This window comes from Diceros bicornis, chromosome 3 (assembly GCF_020826845.1).
Source record: "Diceros bicornis minor isolate mBicDic1 chromosome 3, mDicBic1.mat.cur, whole genome shotgun sequence".
Taxonomy (NCBI): Eukaryota; Metazoa; Chordata; class Mammalia; order Perissodactyla; family Rhinocerotidae; genus Diceros; species Diceros bicornis.
Genome location: NC_080742.1, coordinates 60,734,253 through 60,758,452, shown reverse-complemented (window position 1 = coordinate 60,758,452; position 24,200 = coordinate 60,734,253). Strand labels below are relative to the sequence as shown.

The following is a 24,200-nucleotide window of genomic DNA, read 5'->3' as shown; positions in this document are numbered from 1 at the left end:
GAGATGCACATAATTAGGAAGAAATCCCATCTGTAATCAGACACGTCCATGGTGTGGACATGGCCTTGCTCCCTTTTGATCATATCCATCATGGGAAATAGAGGCTCATTGGCTAGAGAACATTCCACATATCTTCCTGGGAACCTCAAATAGAGTTAGGCCCTAATAAAATGCTCATAACACCCTAGGCCCCGTGGGAAGCACTTTATCCATCTCCAGTCTACAAGGTAAAGCTTTCCATTTAATGTTTAGATACAAAGAATTTGAGTTGAAAACTTAGCAGATAGTTCAGCAACATTATGTCCTCTTTTATAACAAATGAGATATAAGCAAATAAATAAAGTTGAATCTTCATTTAGAAATAGAAATTCTTAAGAAGGGAACCATATAAACTGAAAGAAACATATGATTTGCAGTGTGCTGGCTTCCTGAGAAACAGAACTAACTCACCAAAGAATACAGAAGTTACCACTTTCAGCCAACAGGAAATGATACTTAACATGCTAATTTTTTTGACCATCCTTATTGAACAAGTTGATCTCTAATAAAACAGTGAAATAGGGTAATTTTTGTTCTTAGGGCACTAAATTTTCTACTAAAGCCCCAACTATTACTTATTCTTCTAATCTCTCTGCCCATTCTATTCCCTAACAAAGCTTATTTTTTCCTGTGTCCCAATTTCTCTCAGCAACATATCACACAAGCCAAAAAAATTCCAAACTATTCCTTTATACTCTAAGTCATCTTTCACCTCCTCCAAGAATTTTCCATTATTCCTCCCAAAAAGTAATTGTCTTTCCCAAGCTCATAGTTGTACCACTTTTATTTCACCTCATTTCAAGGTTTGATTGTAGTTCTTAATGAACTCCTTCCTCTCCGTAACAAAATATAGACACCCAGCGCAGGAACTACGTCTAATTCTTTTCAGTTTCCCCCACAGTTCTTAGCAAGACTGTTGTCTACATGGTTCATTGAAAGAATGAATGATGTCATGGACAGTTGGGTTTGCCTGCCTCCTCAGACTCCACTTCTGCCTTCCTCAAAGCCCATCATTTCCATTTCAGGATCTATGTCATTCTGAAGAAGTTGACCCCATGTCTCAACTCCAAAGATGGGATTCTAAACTTGGGGGCAGGTAACCTGAGCAGTACATTTCACCCGCATCTCAGACCTAATCACAATAACTGGTTCAAGATGGACATATGACCTAAGACGGTCCCATCAGAAAGAATTTCAGGACTCTTTCTGGGAATTCTGGGCAAAGGCAAATTCTCTTGTTGTAGAGAGTGGAGTGTGTATATCTGAGACTTAGACGTGTTGAGGTCATTTTCCTACCATAACAGAAGTCAACATATATTAAGCTCATGATGCTGATACCGCTTGGCTACAGACGTTTCGGTATCTGGTGTAGGAAATATGTTCTAACAGGAAAGAAAACAGGAGGCAAAATCCCAAATTTTGAACCCATCAAAGTTCGGTAAAAAATTTAAATTAGAGTTCCATCTAGTTTGCATTAATAAAAATGCCATTATTTCCTCATCTGTAATATGAGACCAATAATGAGATAAATTATGTAAAGCACCCAGCACAGGGCTGGACATGGAGCGGCCACTCCATAAATCTCAATAGTTTCCCCTTCTTTTCCTCCTTATCTAGAAGTCTTTTTCTTAAAAACATAAAACTGATATATATCAATAACCAAAAATTCTTGTGATAACATGTTTGAATAATTCAGGATAAAGATGAATAATACTCACGAAAGAAACTACATTTTCCAATTTTCATGAAGATAAAACTAACCCAACTCAGCACTCATTGAGTTTTCTGAAAGTCCTAATGCTTGAGGCACAGATTAATGGGAAGCCACTGCAAAGAACAGAACAGCTTACATCCTGTTTCTACACGTCATAGTAACAAACCATGGTGTAAGTGTGCTTGCCACACAAATGACAGATCAAAACACAAAGAAAAATAAACTCTTAATTTCTTAAACCAGATCTTTACAGTAAAAAAAAGTTCATTGGAAAATGAAGATAATGTAAAGGAAGAAACTCCAATTTGATTTATTCAAGTTTATTTGGATAAATTCAAGTTTGTTTGGCTTCTTTTTGGATTATTCTTTAACTTGAATTGCCCAAGAAGTTGTGTAACCAGCAGTTAGTTACCAAGAGTTCCAAGCTACTAAAAAATTCATTATAAATCTAACATTCTAGACCCTAGCAGACTGTGAGAGTGCGTAGTAACTATTTTCTACCAACTTACCTTTTATTTTGTTACAATGTGAGAAACACCCACTCTTATTCCCAAACTCTTCTAGAGCCTTATAGGAAAATACAGTCCTTTGGCATCAAGTTAAACTGGATAGTTCCATTAGCAAAATTGCAAACTATCACTCTTTTCAGTTACCATGATTAAATATAGTCATTTAAGTGATATAGGAGAAAAATGGCCTGAGCCTGGGTTCCAGCTCTGCCACTTATTGGCTGTGTAAATCTCTTCACTTCAAAGTATTAACCCCTGAACTTTATAGAGAGTAATAACACATGCCCTGCCAAACCCATAGCTCTCAAGAGAGTAAAAAGGAATCCCATCAAACTTTCCCACCAAAATACCTGGCATAAAACCTATCCTTCATTATCTCAGAGAAAAATCTAGGAAAACCGGAGGGGTGGGGGATGATGAAACAAAAGACATACAGAAAATAATAGAAAAACTACTGGCTTTGCAGCCACACAACTGTATTTGCATTCTGGTACTATTACCAATTTGATCTTAAGCAATTTATTTAATCTCTCTGGGTTCAGTGCCCCCATTTATACAATGGAGATTGCACTATCAATATTGCAGGAGTATTAAATGAGATAACAGAGATGTAAAGGGCTCAGTATAGAGGCTTGCATTAGGAGCTTCTTAATAAATGATAGGTGAAATTACACAGAATATCCAAGTAGAGAAATAAGGTTTCAGTCACTTAAATATATAATTAATGGGCATTTTGCACCATGAGTTGGAGGTTCTTCAGCAGCAAGACAGCATATATTGAAGATGGTGTGTATTTAAAGTGATGGAGCAACTGCACATATAGAGTCTGGGAGCTTTCATTAAGTGATAAGGCTCAACGCAGACAAGTGTAACATTGGAACCATGTGGAACACAGAAAAAAAAATTAGAAGAGTCTAGGCAGCAAAAGAGGAAGAGAAATCTAGACAAAACCTAACAGATATGCCTTGGACCTATTAGCTAAGGTTTTTTTTAACAGTTTATCTATAAGAAAGCATTATAAACTAGCATCAGAATCCAATGGTATTGTATCTGAATTTTCTTATATGTAATAACGTTTAACTGAATTGATAACACAATGTCTATATTCATGGCAGGAGCATTATTTGCCCAATTCTTCACCCCTCCCTGTATACACACCCTGTGACATGTGACTTTGCAGTTTCTCTCACCACAGAAGCAGAATGTATTTCCGGCCCCCTGACTTTGTGTTTGGCCAGGTGACTTGCCTTGGCCAATAGACTAAGGTAGAAGTGAGTGTGCTGGTTTTGAGCTTAGACCTCAAGAGGTGGTATTTCTGCATATTCCCCGTGCCTCTGCCATTACCACGAGAAGAGCATGCTGGGCTAGGTCCTGGTCTCAGGAGGAGGATGAAAGACACATAGAGTGGAAATAAACCATCCGGGAGATCCAGCTTCAGTCAGCAGACACCGGATGCGAGAGCAAGCCAAACTGACATCTGCAGAGCCACCCAGCTGAGCCTAGACCAACTGGCTGACCCTCAGCCAATACACAGGTCCATGAAGATAAATGGCTGCCTCTTTATACTACCGAGTCTTGGGATGATTTATTACACAGCATTTTGCTGGCAGCAGCTAACTGAAGGCAATTTTCAAAATGTTGTTCCCATCTGCTCATATATTGCCACCAGAAAGGCAACCATTCTTTGATGGATTTCATGTATCAGGTTTGCTTTTTGGAAAAATGGCCTTTGATTCATGACCTGTTATGTTATCCAGAGAAGCAGAGAAAGGTTGTGTGAGGAGTGAATGGCAGTCTAATTTCTATGGTCCAAACAAAAGCAATATTAAGTTGGCAAAATTGATCACCATATTACCCTTTTTGCCTTTGTTTCTTTCCTACTCTTTAGTGTCTATCTCACCCACCCCCCACAGGCACACATGTGAGTACCCTGAGTCTCTACACTACCAGTAAGAACTCTTGGGTCCTTATTCCCCCACGCATAGGCACCTATTAGGGCGAGCCCCGGGAATATGAAGGTAAACAAGTCACTGTTATCACTCCTCTCTTCCTTGTGTCCCAAAGGCCAGCTAGTGTCTCAGTCCCTCAGTGATGCACCCCCACCACACACACGCTTTTCCTTGAAACTTCTCTCTAGGAGAGATTCTGTCTCACTAGGATGTACCCTTTGGATTCTCAGATTTTACTGCTTAACCATTAACAGACAGCAAGTGAAGAACATAGATCTCAAGGCAGAGTTACAAAGCCGCTAGGAACTCTCAAGTCCTATAGGTGGCTCTTGGACTGAGATTCCCAAGTTGTTGTGAAGTGAACGTATTTATCCTCCCTTTTGGGATATCTGTCATCTACTTTTACCACACACAGAGGACTGAGGTTTCTAAAGTTCTGACACTTCTGGCTGCATTTAATCAAACCTTGAGGCTGTTATTCAGGTAATCAGTGTACTCTTTTATCTAGAGTTGAAAATTTGCATCTCTGGAATACCTAGTTTGCTGGATCCTTCCCTGTTCAAGGATATCTGAACACATCTTGTGAGAAGTATTTAGGGCCAAGAGAAGATACAGGCAGAAGCTGTGCGATGTCAGAGAAAGATTGCCTACAGATAGGAGACTGACATCACGTTTCCTCGCGGTGTTTGAAACAGGCTTAAATTGAGATCAGTAACTTAAACTTGACAGCAGAGGTAGAATTTTTTTTTAAGGACTTGATTTTTAAAAGGAGGAATTAAACTAACAGAATTAATCTGTGATGAAAATTTGAAGACATCAAATAGATTCGTGGAGGCAACCCATTTCCATAAATCACAATTGATAGGTCACATTTAGCCAGCCCACAATTTACCTGCTCTGGACCCCGTGACTTGATTTTTCCAGCACCCAGGTAGCTCAAAGTGTGTTCTTCTGTACTTCAACAGAGGTATAGCTAAGAGAATGCTCACTTTGGTTGTTCATCAAGAAACATTCAGATTGGTGCCACTCAACATTAGTCTGTGAGTTGGCAGCATCAACATCACCAGGGCCCCATCCAGACCAACTGAATCAGGATCTCTGGGGTGAGGCTCAAGTTCTCCAGGTGATTCTTGGCCATATTAAAATTTGAGCACTACTGATTTAGATCACCTTGAGCAAGTCAGCTCTCTGTCCTTGGTGTATCTGGCTACAAAATGCAGAAGTGAACTTGAAATATCTCAGTAGACCCTTGAAGCTCTCTCACCCTGTTATTTTACTCCAAATAATTTCAGTCTCTCCCCTGCTTTGTTTTTTTCATTTTGATTCATGAGTGTTGTAGAGTATAAAGGAAGATTTTGAGAACCACATCATGTGGTGAGCCATCCCCATTCTCACCCTAAAGCACCCAGAATACAATTAGTTATAAAAGACACATTGAATATTTCATTAAGCAGGTATGAAGTTCTGAAACTCAGGAGGAAAATAAATTCATCCTGTTATATACACAAATAAATATCAAAGATCATTGTGTAAGCAGAACAAAAATACTTGCCTATTACTCCGTCCAGAAATAATGACCATCACAATAACAAAAAGCATCCCTAGTACCCAGATTGTGGGCTTTAAATACAATTTCTCACTTAAGGAACCAGAGCTGCCTGCTGGAGAAAAGTGAGGGAGAGGAGAGAATTCTAGATTTTAAAAGATGTAATAAACAAATCAACAAAAGCAATATCTAAGCCTTGTTGGGAACCCAACTCAAGAAACCAACTGAAAAAAAAATGTGACGCAATCAGGAAAATTTGAAGTTACTGGCTATTTGATGATATTAAAGAATTGTTTTGGGCAAGATAATAGTATTATAATTATATTTTTTTAAAAAAGAATCCTTATCTTTTAGAGATATATCAAAATATTTATGGATAAAGTGATGTTATATCTGGGGTTTTCTTCAAAATGATCCAGTTGTAGGGGTTGGGGGGAGGTGGAATAGATCAAACCAGAGCAGCTCTGAGTCAAATTGCCATAGCTGGGAAATGGATACACGGGGTTCATTGCTCCCTGCTATGCTGTGTATTTCAAATATTCCATAATGACATTTTTAACTAGTAATCTGAAACGAAAAGAATAAGGGCAGGAAACATTTTCTAAAAAGGACAAACAATGGTGAAAGATAGATATACTTTCATTTTCTATTACGAAGAGTGAATATGATTAAATTCAATGCCTCCAAAGGAAACATTGCCGGTGGGGCTCCCTCCAGATCACCAAGTGCTGTTGGTTTCTCTATAGAACCGGCCTTGTTTCACCCTCCGCAGAGAGGGCTTTGTGCATCCACGCTGTGAAACAAATGCTGAGAGAATGCTTAGTGCAGGCGTGCTGGGCACCCAGCAGGCGTTCAACGACTGTTCACTTAATAAAAAAGACTCCAAGTGAAAGAAAGAGAGGCCAGCTGACAAACAACAGACACACTTCAGTTCTGCTTCTAAGCTACCTTCTCTTGCATTCAATCCCCAAGTCGCCTTGCTCTTAAGTATTTACCATGCCCACTGGGAGTTACTTGTGATTGTCAGATCTTTATCCTTGGCCGGAAACAGCTAGTTCAAGACTGCCCTTTACAGATACTCCTTGTATACGTGCCTTTAATGAATTGTGTTGACAAGGTAAAGTGACCTTGCCATCAATGGTTTTCAAATAAATGAAAATTAAAACAACAAGATCCTTTTCATCTATAAAATTAGTGAAGTAAAATTCTGCGACAATCTTCAATGCTGGCAAAGATGAGGTGACACTGCTCATTAGAGTTGAAATTGAGATCACATTCCTAGAAATCAATTTGGCAATGTATGGTGAGTTCATGACTAGCAATCACACTCTTTAAGGCAGTAATCCCTCTCCTAGGAATTACTAAGAGCAATACCAGCAATATGTACAAAATATACACACTAGATGCAAAGAGATTTTTGCACTTAACTGTTAAGTAAATTATGCTATACCCATATGACCTACTATGCCACTAAAATAATGCTTATGAAGAAATATTAAATAAAATAGAAAATTCCTGTGATAAATAAAGAAGGCAAACTGTTTATACACTATGACCTCTACTATGTAATCTGAATATATGTATTTATTGAAAGTGACTACATCGAATATTTAAGTATTTAAGAGTAGTTGCTTTGGGCAGTGGGATTGTGAATTTTATTTCTTTTGTACTTTTTTAATGTTTTCCCAAGTTTATGCAATAATAAGAATGCTCTTTTCATAATCATGAAAACATTTTTAAACTATTAGTTCTAACATTTCTCCACCGTGCAACATTGCCCTACATTTCTTAATTGCCTGATGATAATGACTTTGATGACAGAAATAAAACAACAGCCTTAGATACACTCAGAATAGGTGCTGTGGCTTTTGCATCTATATATAGTTTTCTTTACCTTAGCAAAAAATATAGTTTAGGGCCAGCCCTGGTGGCCTAGTGATTAAGTTCAGTGCGCTCCACTCCGGCAGCCCAGGTTTGCTTCCCGGGTGCGGACCTACACCATCCATCTATCAGGGGCCATGCTGTGATGGCAGCTCACATACAAAATAGAGGAAAATTGGCAACAGATGGTTTAGCTTAGGGTGAATCTTCCTCAGCAAGTAAAAATATATATATAGGTTAATAACACCTCCATCTCAAGGTCCTTTGGATGATGAATGAGACATTATAATATGAAAGGATATTTATAAGCCTTTAAATTCACAGTTTCCTTTGTATGTAAAATATTGAGAAGGTTCGGGTGAGATGCCTGCCAGACCTGAACATGCGTTGTAATCTATGAAGTGTGGTAAAAATGGTAGCCGTTATCATTACTTATTTGAATGCATACTTTAAGCCAGGCATTTGCTCTTTGACAATTTGCTGCTCTGATCCTCTCGCATAATGAAGCCAATGGTTGTGCAAGGAAAGGACCTTGTCTACATGGGATCCTAGCCTGTGCATGGCTCCTTGCTCCCCCTCACCGGTTTCCCGAAGCAACCTGCCTTTCCCAGGAGGGACACTTGCTTTCCTGCAAGCATAGTGTTCCTCTCAGACGTGACATTATTACTCATGTTCCCAGGTCTTACGAGGGCAGTTTTAGCTTTCACTACTCCCTGCAAGCGGCCCCTCCCTTTGTGTCTGTGGAGGAAGAAATGTGTCTTCTTAGTACAAAAACAAATTCAGGAACAACAACAACTCCCTGCCTAATTGGAACACAGACTGCTGTTGGCCCGCTTTCTTGCCAAGTAATTTGTCAGGAGACAGTTTGCAAGAAATGCTGACACAATCGGAGACTAGATTCAGAGCTTGGTTCAATGATAAATTAGTTCTGCACCTAGGTTCAAAAGAAAATGTTGTTTTTCCTCACCATGCTTCAATATGGCCACTTATAAAATTATATCCTTAAATCTTCCAGCAGGCTGTGATGGTTTAAATGAGCTAACTTTTAGATCCAAAGTGTCTTAGAGGTCACACATTACCTAAGAGGTCATACACACTCCAATGTTCTTTTCAATTTAGGAAACTTCTTTCGTGTCCAGACACTTCCAGTGCCATAGAATTCACACTCTGGTTTTTTGAGGCAGTCTGTAGTATTGTTAAACAAAAATAATTGCTGAAAAGTTCTTTTATTGTATTGTACAGAAATCTGCTTCCCTATAACAACCTTGTAACAGTTATAGTTCTGTTCTTGGGAGCTTTAGAATGTAAATATTCTTCCTTTCTAAATGATATTTCTTCATCAATTGAATATTCCTATCTTCTCTCTTTTCTCTCAACCTCTGTACCCTGCCATGTTTTCTCATTCAGGCAGGTAACTAAGGTTTCCAGCATAGTGCAGGATTATAAGCTTTGGCACTGGAGTCCTGCCTTTATCATTTACTAGCTGAGCCATCTTGGGCAAGTTACTTAATTAATATCTCCATATTTTATCTTTCTCATCTGTATATTGGATGTTTATAATGTGACACATCTTATAAAGTTGTACTAAGTGTTTTACTTGAATGCAGATAATCTACATAAAACACATCATAGGACTTGGTATAGAGATTACACTCCATAAATGTTCACCATTGATGAGGGTGATAAAAATGATATGGTTTCTAGTACCTTCTTCATATGGCCAGACTATTTGGACACTCTAGTTTGCCAACGCCCTTCTTAAATTATAAGGCCAGAACTGGAGGCATAAACATGTTAAAGTCAGGAAAACTCAGACTACGGTAGGATGCTTACCACTTGATCTGGATATTAGCTATTGAAATTGAGCAAGTTATTTGATCTCTCTAAGCCTATTGTTTCCTCCTCTAGAAAATGGGGATAATAAGATTATCTGCTTTGTAAGGTTGTTGTGAAAATTTTGGTAATGATACTAAACTAAGGTACTAAATATGTGCAATAGTGGTTCTAAGCACCATATTTAAAAGCACTTAGGATCATCTTGGCAAGCAGGAAACATTCAATATTAGTATGACAGGAGAAGGTCTGGAGGCTCAGGGTGCAGCTGTCTGCCTCTAGAGTGATATTTTCCCCTGGGCACAGAGTCTGAGGTTGCCCCACCCCTGAGAAACCCCAGACAGATCTGACCACATCTCTGCCCGACTCCACTAACAGACCCTTTAACAAGGAGACAAAGGGAAGAAGAGGAGAAGAAGGTCGGGGAAGAATAGGACAGAAAGAGGAAGAGGCTGTGGGAGTGACTGAGAAGTAGGAACACACCAAGTGTGTGGTCACTCTCAGAAAGAGCGAACAGGAGGAGAGCCACCAGCACGAGAAGGGACTTCTCTTATTGTCCTTCATCCAGGTCCAGTCTCTTTGCAAGGGTCTACCATCAATCATTATGATTCATGTGGGGGGCAAAAACCTACAAAATTCACACTGTCACTTGCTTACGAAGAGGCAATGGCATGCAGAACAAAGAACATGAGCTTTGGTATCAGATGCATTTTCGTTTTTTTATAGTTGCATTTTCATGGCACCCATCATTAAATATCTCCATCTGAGTACCAGATTCAGCTGAATCTCTGCTAAGTGTAGCCTTTAATTCATTTGACTAAGATTCTTCTTATAGATTCTTTTTCCATTCATTTGTGAATTCTTTAGCACTGCCAGAAAACTTAAAGGCATCACAGGGGGGAAAAACTATTCCCACTCCCTCTTGGTACTTACAGAAATCTGGAGGATGGGGAAAATTCTCTCCACTGGGAGAGTTTAACCTCAAGCTTTCTTCCTGAGTCTGGATAAACGCTTGCACAAGTATTCTGAGTTCAGAGTTACTGTTGGGCCTGAGACCCTCTGTGCTCTGAATTTTGGAAATTTGCCTATCCCAAATCAGTGATTCTTAATCTATTGACAGATTTGCACCATTTTCCCCCTTCTTATCCCCTAGAGTCCCCAGCCACAGGGGTTAGTGTTAAGTCCCTGTGACAAACTGAAGAGAAGCCATCACTTTTCCTGTGTCAACAGCATGCAGGCCCAAGGGCTTCAGGAGAGAGCAACAAGCGGTCTGGCAGAGGGTCTCAGGCTTCCTTTGAAGCACCCTATTTGGAGCACAAACAGCTGTAGTCTACAGTGGTGTTTTCCTGAGATTCTGATACTTTCTGATTTCCAGAAAAAGAGCAGCAGCTGCCCCTAATCTTTATTCTCTCAGCGCTTCCAATGGTGTTGCAGCCTCCGAGCCTCTACGTTAAATCTCTCCCTGTTTGGAATGGTTTCAGTTTTTTTCATGATACTCTGTTTGATGCATCAGTGCTGGCTGCACAGTAAAATGGCCTGGGAAGCTTTTAGAAAACACTGACGCATGGCTCCCACTTCTGGGAAGCGGCCTAAAGTGTCCATATTTTTAAAATGCTCTCTATGTATTTCCAATGGGCATCCAAGGATGAAAACCACTGTGTCAACCTCAAATTGAATTCCCAACCTCAGGCGTTGGTTTCTTTTCTGTCAGACACTCATCTCACAGTCATTTCAAATCAGGTTTATCAAGTGAGAGAACTTGCTCTATCCTTTCCCTCAATATGTTTTCCCAACACACTGAGGAGAGGCCAGTACAAGCAATTTTCAAACTGGCCCAGGGTTTCTGGGTATCTGGCAGAAGGTACCTGGTAGAAGCAAATGCCAATGCCAATGTGAATATATAAAGAAATAAAAGAATATGTTAAAAGTAAGTGATTAAAAATTGACCAGGCAGTTTGAAAAATAACCTAAATTGTACTTTTGAAAGTGAAAAATATACCAATAGAACCAGCATCTGAAAGGACATATTAGAAAAAGAGAATAAAAATTGGTGAACTGCATAATAGTTATGAAAAAATTGCTCAGAATGTGCACAGAAAGAAAAATAATAACAGCAGACATACTGTATACCTTTCTTAGCACGTTACATAGAATTTCTCTCATAATCCTCACAACAATCCTATGAAGTAAATACTATTGCTTCCCAATTTAAAATGAGGAAACCGAGGCACAGGGAAGTTAAGTAACTCTCCCAAATTCATACATCTAGTAAGAGATAGAGCCATAATATTCAACCCAGAGAGTCTGACTTCAGTTCTGTTTTTCAACAACTATGCAATGTTCTTATCAAGAAAGTGAAATCACAAAAGAGAAGTGACATGGAGTTAAATTTGTTCCAGAATAGACAATAAAGAGAGCAAATTAAAGGCAATTTTTTGACAGATAATGCCTGAGAATTTTCCAGAATTGATGAAAAAAATCAATCATCAGACTCAGTAAGGTCAAAAAATTTTGTATAAGAGAATAATAACATCTAATTTATTGGAATAAAATAAAGACAATACCAAAATACTAGGTAACAATATTGTATAACTTGAGAGAAGGTTCTCTGTTCTCTAAGATCTGGGTAAGATCTAAGACATTGTTTAACTTCAGGGTTCTTAAACTAATATGGACACTCCTATTTCTTTGAAAACACTAAAAGAGTGAAAATAGAATGTATATCTTTCAAACTGGTAAAGGGGAAAAAATGAAATGAAGAAAAAGCAAATACAATTGATTCAAAAGAAAAAGAAACAAGGAAGGAAGGAGGGAGGAAAGAAGGGAAAAATGAGGCCTGTAAAGAAGTACATAAGTAGAAAGTAAAAATTTAAAAGGTAGAAATAGATGCACGTTTCATTAGTAATTCATTTAAGTGGACCAAACTCTACAGTTAAAAAAGATTACCAGACTTTGTCTAAAAATCCATTAGAAGTCCATTATTTAGACATATCTTAAATAAGAGAACCTAGAATGTTGAAAGAGAAAAATATTAAAAAGCTATACCAGGCAAACACTAACAAAAAAAAACAGAAAGAAGGAAGAAAGAAATTGATATATCTATATTGTCATTATTACAAAACAGTCCTTAAGTTATGTCAAATAAATGCTGTAATAGAAATAGATACAGTCTATTGTGAGGGAAAAGGGAGCAGCACCCGATTCTTCCAAGAAAGGTTAAGAGAAAAATTGAAAGAAATTGAAGGAAGAAAAGGAAATAAACATTTGGCCAATACTTGTTGAGCAGCTGCCTATTCCTGGCCCTACCCTAGGGGATTTGTTTGCATTCTATCCTTGTAATCCTCGTGACAACTCTCTACAATATGAATTATTACCGTCAGGTTAAGTAGGTTGCCTAAGGGCTCATATGTGGCTGAGTAGGAAATTAATCCAATTCTGTCAAAGCAGAAAACTCATTATATGAAAATCATGCCTTAAGGACTTGTGTGTAGAGCTGACAGATAAAGTACAGGATACTGAGTTAGATTTAAAATCCAGAAAAGCAACAAATAATTATTTTTGTATAAGTATCCCATGCAATATTTAGGACTTGCTTATACTAAAAAAAATTTATCATTTATCTGAAATTCAAATTTAACTGGGAGTCCTGTATTTTTGTTTTCTAAATCTAATTCTAAGGTAGGGGGTGAAATAAAAGGGAGACGGAGTTGAGCTGAGATATATGATAGCTCTTATCAAAGGTCTCCCCTTGGGTCACAAAGCAAATCTCGCCTCCGTTCCTCTAGCAACAACACATTCAAACATACAAGCAAAATAATTGTTATTTATTTATATTTATTATTACTATTATACCACAAAGCAATATATAATATGAGGTTGAAGAAGGAAAGAGACTCAGGAAAAATATTGATACATTTTCTTTCTGCCATATTCCATTTGGAGCACTTGGAAGACTTGTTTTTTCTTGCTAAATCACAAGTGAATCTTGAGATTTATAGTTCCTAAATCTTCAAATGGAGCTCCTAGGAGTATATTCACTATAACAATGGCCCACCACAACGACATAGTTGTGGTCCATTATCATGGAGTCCCCATTTGCTTTGTAATATAAGCTGAGGGTACAAACTCTGGACTGGAAGAATGAAGCAGTGAAGCTGGGTTATTCCGAGATTTCCTGGGGCAGGTGGGTTTTAAACTAAGTTTCATGGGAGAGGAGGAACATAGGTTATACTCCTCTAAAAGAGAGAATATTGCCTGGTGGGCTATATCCATAGAAATTTGTAGCAGCTGGGTATACAGTATAAATTAACGTATAAATTATATGACCATTTTAATTTGAATGAAAAATATCATTTGTGATATTCAATTTTAAATATAAAATCATGCAGATACACATGTGCCAGTTACCCGTGCATACTTGTATTTTTCCTGCACATTTGGAGAATGGGAGATTCTAATCAAAAATTTCTTTTAACGGAGAGCTTAGCAGCAGCATAGCATGTGGTTGGAGAGGCTCAGAGCAGAACATCTCCTGCCATATGCTCCAGCCCATCTTTCCACCCTCAAGTCACAGATGGAGACAATCTGACATGCGGGTGGTAGGCGATCTTTGTTTGCAGCTGGGACATTGTGTTAAGCCTTGCTGAAAGAGGAGTCTATTAGAAGGGAATTGGGTGCCGAGGCTGGACATACACAGCCCCCCCAGATGCTATAGTACTGAATGCCAGTTTCCACAATCACCTCGAACTCTAATATTTCAAAAAGTCAAACTGCAATAAAACTACACTTTGCACTGTTTATTCTGATCATATACTCTTTCTTTGATGATTCAGAAGGCAACCCAAGGAGCTTCTTATGCCCCCAAGCCATCAATTCAATAATTTATTAAAATTGAGGCATAGAGTTTAGTGAAAAGAATGTGGGGCTTACCACCAGCTCTACCGCAATCTGGGTAACTGACAAGTATCCAACCACTCTGAGCTTCAGTTTAGCTAGCAAGAGTTATCCTTTAAGGAATAATGAAAGGAAGCACAGACTAACTATTAGAGAGGCTCCTTAGTCTCTCAAGCTCCAGTTCCCACCATACAGGATCAGAGAAGCAAATGGTATGAGGCACCATCCTGATTCTCTGTCGTGCTCAGAAATTGGTGGTTTATTTAAAATAAATAAATGAATCCCTGCTAAAATATAACACGGCAAAATTTATATTTACACATATTTAACTATTACACGCATTTACAATTTTTTATATTAACAATTTACACACACAATTATTCCGAATGTAAAATACATTTTTAAAAATCCAAGTTGATTTGGCATTTCTGGCTACTTATAATCAAGACCAGGAGTTTGCAAACTACAGCCCAAGGGACAAATCCCACCTGCCGACTAATTTTATAAGTAAAGTTTTATTGGAACACAGCCACACGCATCTGTTCACATATGAGCTATGGCTGCTTTCCTGCTACAACGGCGCTTGAGTAGTCATGATAGGGCCTGTGTGGCCTACAAAACTCAAAATATTTATTCTCCATTTTTTTACAAGAAAAGTTTTTTGCCAGTCTCTGATTATAGATCAAAGGATTTTTTCCCGTTGCAAACAAAGTTGAAGGCAATCCATTTAGAGTGATGGGCAGGAATTCATTCACGGGCCCCAATGAGGCCAAAAGCATGGCTCAACAAGGTGACAGCACAGCAGACTGGAAGCTTTTGTAGTTAGAAGTCAGCTAGATCTGGCTTCAAATCCCACCTTATGTAGATAATATGCTTGTGAGATTGTTGGGACGATTCAAGTTTAGCATGATGTCAGACACAGTAAGTTCAGCAAATGTTCAATCTCTCCTTTTAAATAAATATTTCAATAAATACCAGCTTTTCCCCTGTACTCTGTGTTATTTCAGAAGTGAGAAACAGAAAAGGCAACATCTCAGATGCAGTTACTCTGATAAAATGAGACAAAACAAGGCCCCTGTGTAATTTTGTCTAAGCACAGACAAAAACAAGGTCACTGGGCCACCCATAAAACACCAAATACCCCCTTTCTAAAACTAATGACTGCCATTTCTTCACTGAATCGTAAAATTGTCTGTGCTTTCTGATAGCATCCAGCACAAAGCAAACCACACTTGCTTAGACCATCCCCTGAATCACCCCAGCAAAGCCCAATCGTATAAGAGATTGTTTCTAACACCATCTTACTGAAGTGCCCCACAGTCCCCATGATATGTGCTGTCCCTCCCTGCAGTGAGTAATATACCCAGTTGCTCAACTACAGGTGTCCCTGTGGTCTTTGGCTGAAAGTCATTGACAGATGGAACAGTGAGATGGGAATAGTTTCCATTTGTTTTATTTGTGGGTATTATAACAACTATAAACTGTACAATGGTGGTAGGAGGGAAGAAGGGTAATAATTATTGAATATTACAAATGTCCTAGGCATTTTTCACATGTTATTTCTTTTGATCTTCATAATTCTTATTTGAATTAGATACTGTGATCTCCCTTTCACTGACACAAGAAGCTGAGGCTTGTTGGAGCTGACCAAGTTCTGGGACATGGCAGATGTTTGCCACTTAGAAGTTTACAATAGCTGAGAGAATCACCACTTTTTAAATAAAGAAAACCTAGCTAATAAGGAATAAAGCCTGTATCTCCCCCTGCAGTAGCTTTTCTTGTGTGTATGCACAGTGCTGGGCACCAGGGCCAGCATGCAGATTGTCCCTCTGAATGTCTTAGAAACTTCTCTATTCCTCCTTCTCTTAGATTTAAGCCCTCAGAGCAGCTATTAGTTATGTCCCTGCTATTAGTACTTAAAATACAAGGTTAGGAATGTAGGATGAGAAAGAACCAGCCACCTAACCACAAGCCTTCATAATCACCCAAGGAGATCTGTCAAACCACTGAGGCCCAGAGCCCCATCTCATAACACTGGATCAGAATCTACAGGTAGACCTTGAAATTGGTTCTCTCAATAAGTTGTTAGGTGATTCTGATACAGACCTACCTTGAGAATCACTGCCTTAATGTAAGCGAGTGTCAGATTCCTGGTCATCCATCCAAACTTCATCCACACATCAAGTCCCAACCTTCTGACCTCCCCACCTTCACTGACCTCTTTCATGTCTAAATCACCCCAGTGCTCAAGACACCACATCATGCAACTCATGCCTGAGTATGGTGGCTGCTGGAGAAGGTTCAGGACTTGAAGAGAAAATTCACTCTCCTGGTCCGCAAGAGTATCCAGATGACCTTAAGCCTTGATTTCGTCATTTGCAATGTAAAGGAAAAATGGTCACAAAGCTTTTTTGTGTAATCCAATTCACCGTGTTCTTCCGGGAAGCAATTAGCATTCTTGATAAAAAGCTCTAAATTTTTTCTAATAAGCCTTAGTGGTATTAAGATCTGTTCTAGAAAACTAGCTACCTATTTAATTATTTGGCTAATGACTTTTACTCAACATTCTTTTTCCTTTTATGCATCTAATAAAGATTATCTAACCACTCGTGTTCTGTAAATGTCTCTGCCAAGAGCAAAGTCTTAGAGTTGGCCTATTTCAGATCTTTTCCCATGAAGAAAATTTGACATTAAACTTTCAAGTTCTCTTAATTAAATTTTCTGAAAAAAATTAATAGTAAAATGATGATTATTATGCCTATCTCCTCCTTATAAGCCATAAAACATTCGACAAATATAGATTCTCATGACTTTTGCTCTTTGCCATTGTTTTACATGGATAAATTGCATCTTTCCAACTACATTATTGTCTCCTGGAAAGCAGGGGTCATAAACATCTTTGAATATTTCTATATGTTGCTCTATCTATCTATAATAGCATAAAGAGTGAAGTAGGTATAATAGTCCCTATATTACTGTTAAAAGTTTTTTCTTGAAAATTCAATTAAGAGAACCTAAAAAGTTTTATGTCAAATTTGCTCCGTGGGAAGAGATCTAAAACAGGCCAATTCAATAATTTTGCTCTTGGTAGAGATGGTTATAGATAGATTATATGTAAATGAAGTACTGAGAGAGAGAGAAAAAGAGAGAGAGAAATGGAGTATTGAGAGAGAGAGAATCCATGAATGTGACAACTGTTTTACTTTTTTCTCTAATTCTTGCATATCATGTCCAGATCCCAACTAAAGCTTTTCTAAGTGAGGATCTTGCATAGAATAAAGTCTGTGCTGGACATGGTCACAAGGAGATTACAACCTAGGGAAAAGACCTGCACTAAAATACTCTCAGGTACCAGGCAGTGTATGATGAACCACAGGAGTGCCAGAGCACCAGGAGTGAAATCATAAGAAATATATACACTGGTCTCTGCCTCTGGTTTCTGGCACAGAGCTCCTAAAGCCTTGTAATTTCCTACGTGATAAGAGCACTAGGAGCATCCTTTGTTCAAATAAGATGACTCTGGGTCAGTTCCCGGATGGCTCCTGGATGGCGACTGCTCACCAGAAAGACTAAGCCATGATTAGAAGCTTGACATTTTCAGCCCCACCCCGCCCCCATCCTCCAGAGAGGGGAGAGGGGCTGGAAATGGAGTTAATAATTGATCATGCCTACGTGAGAAAGCCTCCATAAAAGCCCAAGGATAGGGGGTTCGGAGAGCTTCCAGGTCGGGGAGCACATCCACACCGTGAGAGTGACACACCCCAACTCCACAGGGAGAGAAGCTCCTGCGCTCAGGGACCTTCCCAGACCTTGTGCTACATATCTCTTCATTTGACTGTTCATCTGTCTCCTTTATCATATCCTTTAATAAACCAGTAAACGTTAAGGAAATGTTTCCCTGAGTTCTGTGAGCCACTCTAGCAAATTAATCAAACCTGAGGAGGGGGTTGTGGGAACCTCCAATTTATAGCCAAATTGGACAGAAGTGAGTAACCTGAGAACCTACTACTTGCGATTGGCATCTGCAGTGGGTTGGGGGGGGCAGTCTCGTGGAACTGAGCACTTAACCTATAGGATCTGATACAATTTCCAGGTAGATAGTGCCAGAATTGAATTAAATTGTAAGACAACCAGCTCATGTCCTGGAGAATTGCTTGGTGTGGGAGGAGAGGGGGGTGGGAGGATGGGGGAGGACAGACCTCCACACAATTGGTGACCAGAAGTGTCAAAAGTGTTCTGTGTGAGTAGTAAAGGAGACATATATAGGAGCCAAAAACTGGGTGGTTTTTCTAACACACGAAGCGACACAGAGAGAGAACGATTCCATCTGTCAGTATCAGTGAAGCCCCTCCGACGTGGTCACTGTGCTGGGTCTAATGACCACAGAGGAAAATGAGGTGGTAGCATTCTAGGCTTGGATCCCAATACCCCAAAGAAGATAATGTGCGGTGTGCATTTGGGGAAAGATGAGATGTCTTAACAATTTATACAGGGAAAACAGGTTGGAGAATAGTGGGAGATAATTAAAGAAAGGTAGACAGTCAGGTCTTCTCAGACTAGACCCCAATATTTCCAAGCCAGAGATAGCTGGAAGCCAGAATAGACAAGCAATTTATTTTTTCATGTGACTCTAAGAATAGAAACAAGAATTTGTCTTTACATAATAGAACAGATGTGATTCTGTTTCTGTGAAAGACCCAAAATAGTCAAATTTAAAGAGACAGAAAGTAGAATGGTGGTTAATGCTGGAGTAAGGAGGAATGAGTTATTGTTTAAGGGGTACAGAGTTTCAATTTGGGATGAGGAAAAAGTTCTGGAGATGGATAGTGGTGATGGTTACACAATAATGTGAATGTACTTAATACCACTGAACTGTGCACTTAAAAATGGTTAAAATGGTAAATTTTATGTTATGTATACTTTACCAAAATTAAAAAAAAGAAACAGAAAGACAATTTGTCTTTAGGGCACACCATTCCTTTAGTCAAGAAAGGATAATTTTGGTGAGCCGTTTCATAGTATAAATGGAAGGTAAGCGCCACTGTGAGTATTGAATATGCTTCTGACCTAGATGGATCACATTTCTGTTTAGTGGGCCTTGCTCTTCAGAGAAGATGATGATATGAAATTATTTTTGACATCTCCTAACTGGGGCTTAACATAGCAAGAGGAAAACCAAAATCTGTGGATGTGAAGGTAAGGAGGAGAGAAGACCTCTGCCCAGGAATGATGAGTAAGCCCCAACAGAATGGCCTCAAACCAAGGCGATTGAGAGGTGGCTGATGGGAACCTCCAGGAAGAAGTACTGATGCCCCTAGTAGGTGATCTTTAACTTTGAGTTTTCCGTTTCCCTCTACAACACTGTAACTTTTTAAGTTGTCGTCAAGCCTTCAATATAGTTCACAGGCCAACAAACTACATTACTGCCCATGAACCAGCCACTTGTTTTTGTAAATGAAGTTTTTATCTGATCACAGCAACACCTATTCGTTTATCTGTTATCTATGGCTGCTTTCACACTATCACTGTAGAGTTGAGTAGTTACAACTGAGATTCATGCCACAAAACCCAAAATATTGATTATCTGGTCCTTTAAGAAAAAGGTTGCCAAAAAAAAATTTTACAAATTCAAGTTAGTTGTGTTTAAAAGGGAACCAGAGGGGCCCTGTCTACCTTAGGGACTACAGCTGACGAGACAGGTGCAGAGGTGATCTGCAGATAGGTCTGAGGGCAGCAGTCAGAATGAGGGGCACCCACTGTCTCGGATTTGTAGAACATGTAAGCCCTGCACGGGCGGAGTCTCAGAAATCCTTTGGAAGGGCACTGAGCTTCCTGCCATCACTTAAGTGAGACCTTGGACCATAAACATAATTGGGTTACATATTTGAGGTTCCACTTGTGAAGGCTTTGGTCTTTAGATTATATCTGGGACTAATCTCAATCCCTAAGGAGATCCAGGAATATGACCTCAGCACAACCTCTAAACGGTTGAACAAATGGTGCTATTTAATGCAGAGTGATACTACACAGGCACACTCTATAATTACATTCCAAAGAGAATAGCATATTTCCCTAATAGCTTCTGAGGTGGAGAGGGAGTCAAGGGAGGGGAGGAGCTGGGTTGCACTCTTTTAAATAAGGATGTTTCAGGCATAACACCAGATATATACAGAGCTGTGCAGGCTTTTCATTAACATTTCTTAATTTTTTTAAATCTTAAGATTTAAATTTCCCTAGAGAAGTGAATGAACCATAAGCGAGCTATGGTAGACTGAATTTCTCTTTCAGAAAATGAAGTTATTCCTAGAGAGAGAAGAGAGGTACATTTGGATCGCAAGTCATTCCCTGTCCCCATGCAGCTGTGAGCACTCTCTGGCAAATGGTGCTCAGAATTTGGCATCCTCAATTGGAGGTCAGGCTGAACTTCTTTATCAGGGAGCAGAGTTGTACCCTAGTTCTGTTAGATCTGACTTTTGCACTGCCCGGGAAAACCTACCATTGATGCTTAGTGCTCCAACCGGTACAACGGCCTACCTGATCTCAGAGCAGGAAGGGCTCAGACGCTGAGAGTGCTGCTGCCCAAAACTTCACTCTCCAGTCACCCCAACCCAGAGACTAGGGGACCAGGAAATCTGTAAGAAGTATTTCTCTCTCCTATGTACATTACGTTCAACAAAATTTACTATTTTTTTAAAAATGACTTAATCCCCAGGAACTGCAATCTTCAGTTGACCAAGTATGTTGAAATCACAGTTACATCCAAAGTTGCAAAGAGAAGCAATCTTTGGACTTAGCAACTACTGTTTCTAGAGAATTTTGGGTTCTAAGCCTTTCAGTATCTACAGCACATAATCTCAATGGTGGTGTCTTCATCTTCTCATTCATTCATATATCCATTCCAAAGATGTTGAGCACTCAGTATGCGAAAAATACTATTCCAGAATGCAAAGATGAAAAAAGCATAGTTCCTGCCCTTAGAGAAATCATATTTTTAGGAAAGAGACTCTATTTGGATTAAGTTTGATTATGATTGTTGTGAATAATACCATTGTCATCAAAAACAAGATGGAACAATAAGAATATTTGACCAATATTTTGACATAACTCATACTAGATTTGAAGACACTTTACAAAGTAATATCTCAGAAATGTTTGACCAATTATGGAATTTTTCTCATGGTTGTTACTTTGAAGAATATCACTGATGTGCTCATATTCCAATCTTCTTTAAAATATTTTTGACACGTTATTTTAGTCATAGTGTGCTAAGATCTCTTAGAGTGCTGGCACAGTGGCTTGCACAGAGTAGACACTCAATAAGGATTTCATAGATCCATTGAATTTTAGAATTGGAAAGCATTTTTAAAAATCAGCTAGTCCCGTGGTCCATAATCTTAATTGGCTTTTGGATCACTTTGAAAATCTGATGAAATTCGTGGACTTTTTTCCCATTGAAAAAGCACATATTTAGGGGCCGGCCCGTGGTGTAGCGGTTAAGTGTGCACGCTCTACTGCTGGCGACCCAGGTTCAGATCCCAGGCGTGCACCGATGTACCGCTTGTCAGGACATACTGTGGCGGCGTCCCACATAAAATGGAGGAAGAAGGGCATGGTGTTAGCTCAGGGCCAGTCTTCCTCAGCAAAAAGAGGAGGATTGGCATAGATGTTAGCTCAGGGCTGATCTTCCTCACACACACACACACACACACACACACAAAAGCACATATTTACATACACAGATTTTGGTATACAATTTTAGGGGATTGGTGGATTACCCTAAATATCATCCATGAACTCCTTTGGGGTCACATGATCTAGCCTACATCTTCCATTTTATAATTGTTGAAAATCATTGCCTAGAACAGGGCTTGAAAAATTATGGCCCTGGGGCCAAATCTGGCTCCTCTCTTTTTTTCATACAGCCTGTGGACTAAGAATGGCCTTTATGTTTTGAAATGGTATACATTTCAAATGGTTATGTAAGTGTCTGCATATTATCTTCAATTTTGCCTCTTGGCCTGCAAACTTAACCTAGTTACTATTTAGTCCTTTATAGAAAAAATTTACCAACCCCTGGCCTAGAATGGTTAGAAAATATTGTCCAAATCACTCAGCCAATGTGTAACTGTCAATTAAAATATTGACTCATTGATTGATTTAAACACATTAAAAAAGACAAGGAGTTGTAAAGCTGGAGTACTTAATAAACAATTTCTTAGATAAATAATTGTGCAGTTGTGTAGAAAGTTGAAATCCAAAGAATTAAGTGACCCATCCAAAATTATATTACAAATTTGTTAAAGAAGGAAAACTAAGCTCTCACTCATGTTGTGCATTACTGACTTTTTTTTAAACTTTACATTATATTTCATTCCACATATTCGAAATTCAGTACTTCTTGTAAAAAGGAAATAATGGTATAGAAGGAACTTAATGTAAAAATATTTGAATAGATGTTGTTCTTAAATTTTAGTTATGTGATTTTTAAAGATGTTTTCCAATTCCTCCTGTCATGTGATAGAGCAAAAATGGAATGAAAAGAATTACAATAACTATTGTTATATGTGTTATTTTGAATATACTTCTCTTAGAAATTTCAAAGTACCTGATTACTATTGATTATTTTCGTCTGTTGATTAGGGCTACCAGAAAGGTTTCAAACTATATATGATGATATTCCCAGTAATAGAATTTAAAGATTTTCATAATGGAAAAAAAAATAAAACCACTTTAAGCACTTGAATAATACATAAATGCAATACCTAAAGACCTCTGTGATGTTTTTAGCCAGAGTCCCTTTTTTCCTTTTTGACAGTTTATGAAACCATTTTGTCCATATTTAACCACTAATAAAAACTGGGTGTCACCTTCAGAGTGGTGTGTACTACACAGGAAGAATTAAACAATTCTGTGTATAAGGGAGCAGTTGTGGTGAGAGTATATAAGCTTGTTTTTTACAGTAAGACTGCGGATTCTAACTTAGAGCTACATTGGCAAATTCGACACGCTCTTTTTATGCATAACTTTCATTCTTGTGCCCCCCACCCCAGGTCTTCTGCACTTACCTAGAAAAGCCAGAGTTCTCCGAGATTGCTGCAGAGATGGACCACCTGTCTCACTTCCAAAGAGGATTCTCTTCTAATATCAACGCCGCTTGGGTACTTCTACGGTCTGTTTATGCTCACAAGGCCTGGCCGGTTCACCAAACAAAAGGAAGCTGAAGGGCTCTAAGTTCCGCAGAGCATCAACAGCAACCACAAAACCTCAAACCCATTTCAAACACACCAGCATTGAAAAACCAAGCTCTTAAAGATGAACAGTCCAAGTTGCAAAATTGTAGGAAGGCCAACTGTCAGGGAATATTAATTAAGGTTTTATGACTACAAGTCCATTTAAAAAAAATTCATTCAAACAAACTTTTGTAGAGAATGGAAAAAAGACAGTGATATTATCAAAAACAAAAAGGGGAGATAAACTGTATGTTGTGTTTAGGGCAAAAGAATATATATATATATATACATAATATTTTCTCTTAGAAAATTTTCAGAGTTGTTCTGCACTCCACTGGGGACCTGGGACTACTATTCCTATAATGTATTTTGGTGATTAGCTCTGTCACTGACATATAATGTTGACTACAATATGACGCCATAATCAGCTCCCTTAATTAGTTAAGAAAGAGGATATTTAAACCAGAGTCTCTTAGAGTGGAAGAAGAGGGGAGTGCATTTGTCCACAGCCTCACTTTTTTTTTTTCTTGCTGACAAAGATTAGCCCTGACCTAACATCCATGCCAATCCTGTTCTACTTTATATGTGGGTTGCTGCCACAGCATG

At 38.8% G+C, this 24,200-nt stretch overlaps 1 protein-coding gene across 2 annotated transcripts in view; it reads right to left on the bottom strand.

Annotated features, from left to right (window-relative positions):
- The window catches only part of GPR141 (G protein-coupled receptor 141), a 64,239-nt gene extending 40,418 nt beyond the window's left edge, over positions 1–23,821 (bottom strand). For both annotated transcript variants that reach the window (XM_058528381.1, XM_058528371.1), the window contains exon 1: positions 23,430–23,821. The gene's annotated coding sequence lies outside the window, so the exon portion shown is untranslated. The remainder of the gene's footprint in view (positions 1–23,429) is intronic.
- Positions 23,822–24,200: the final 379 nt, after the last annotated feature.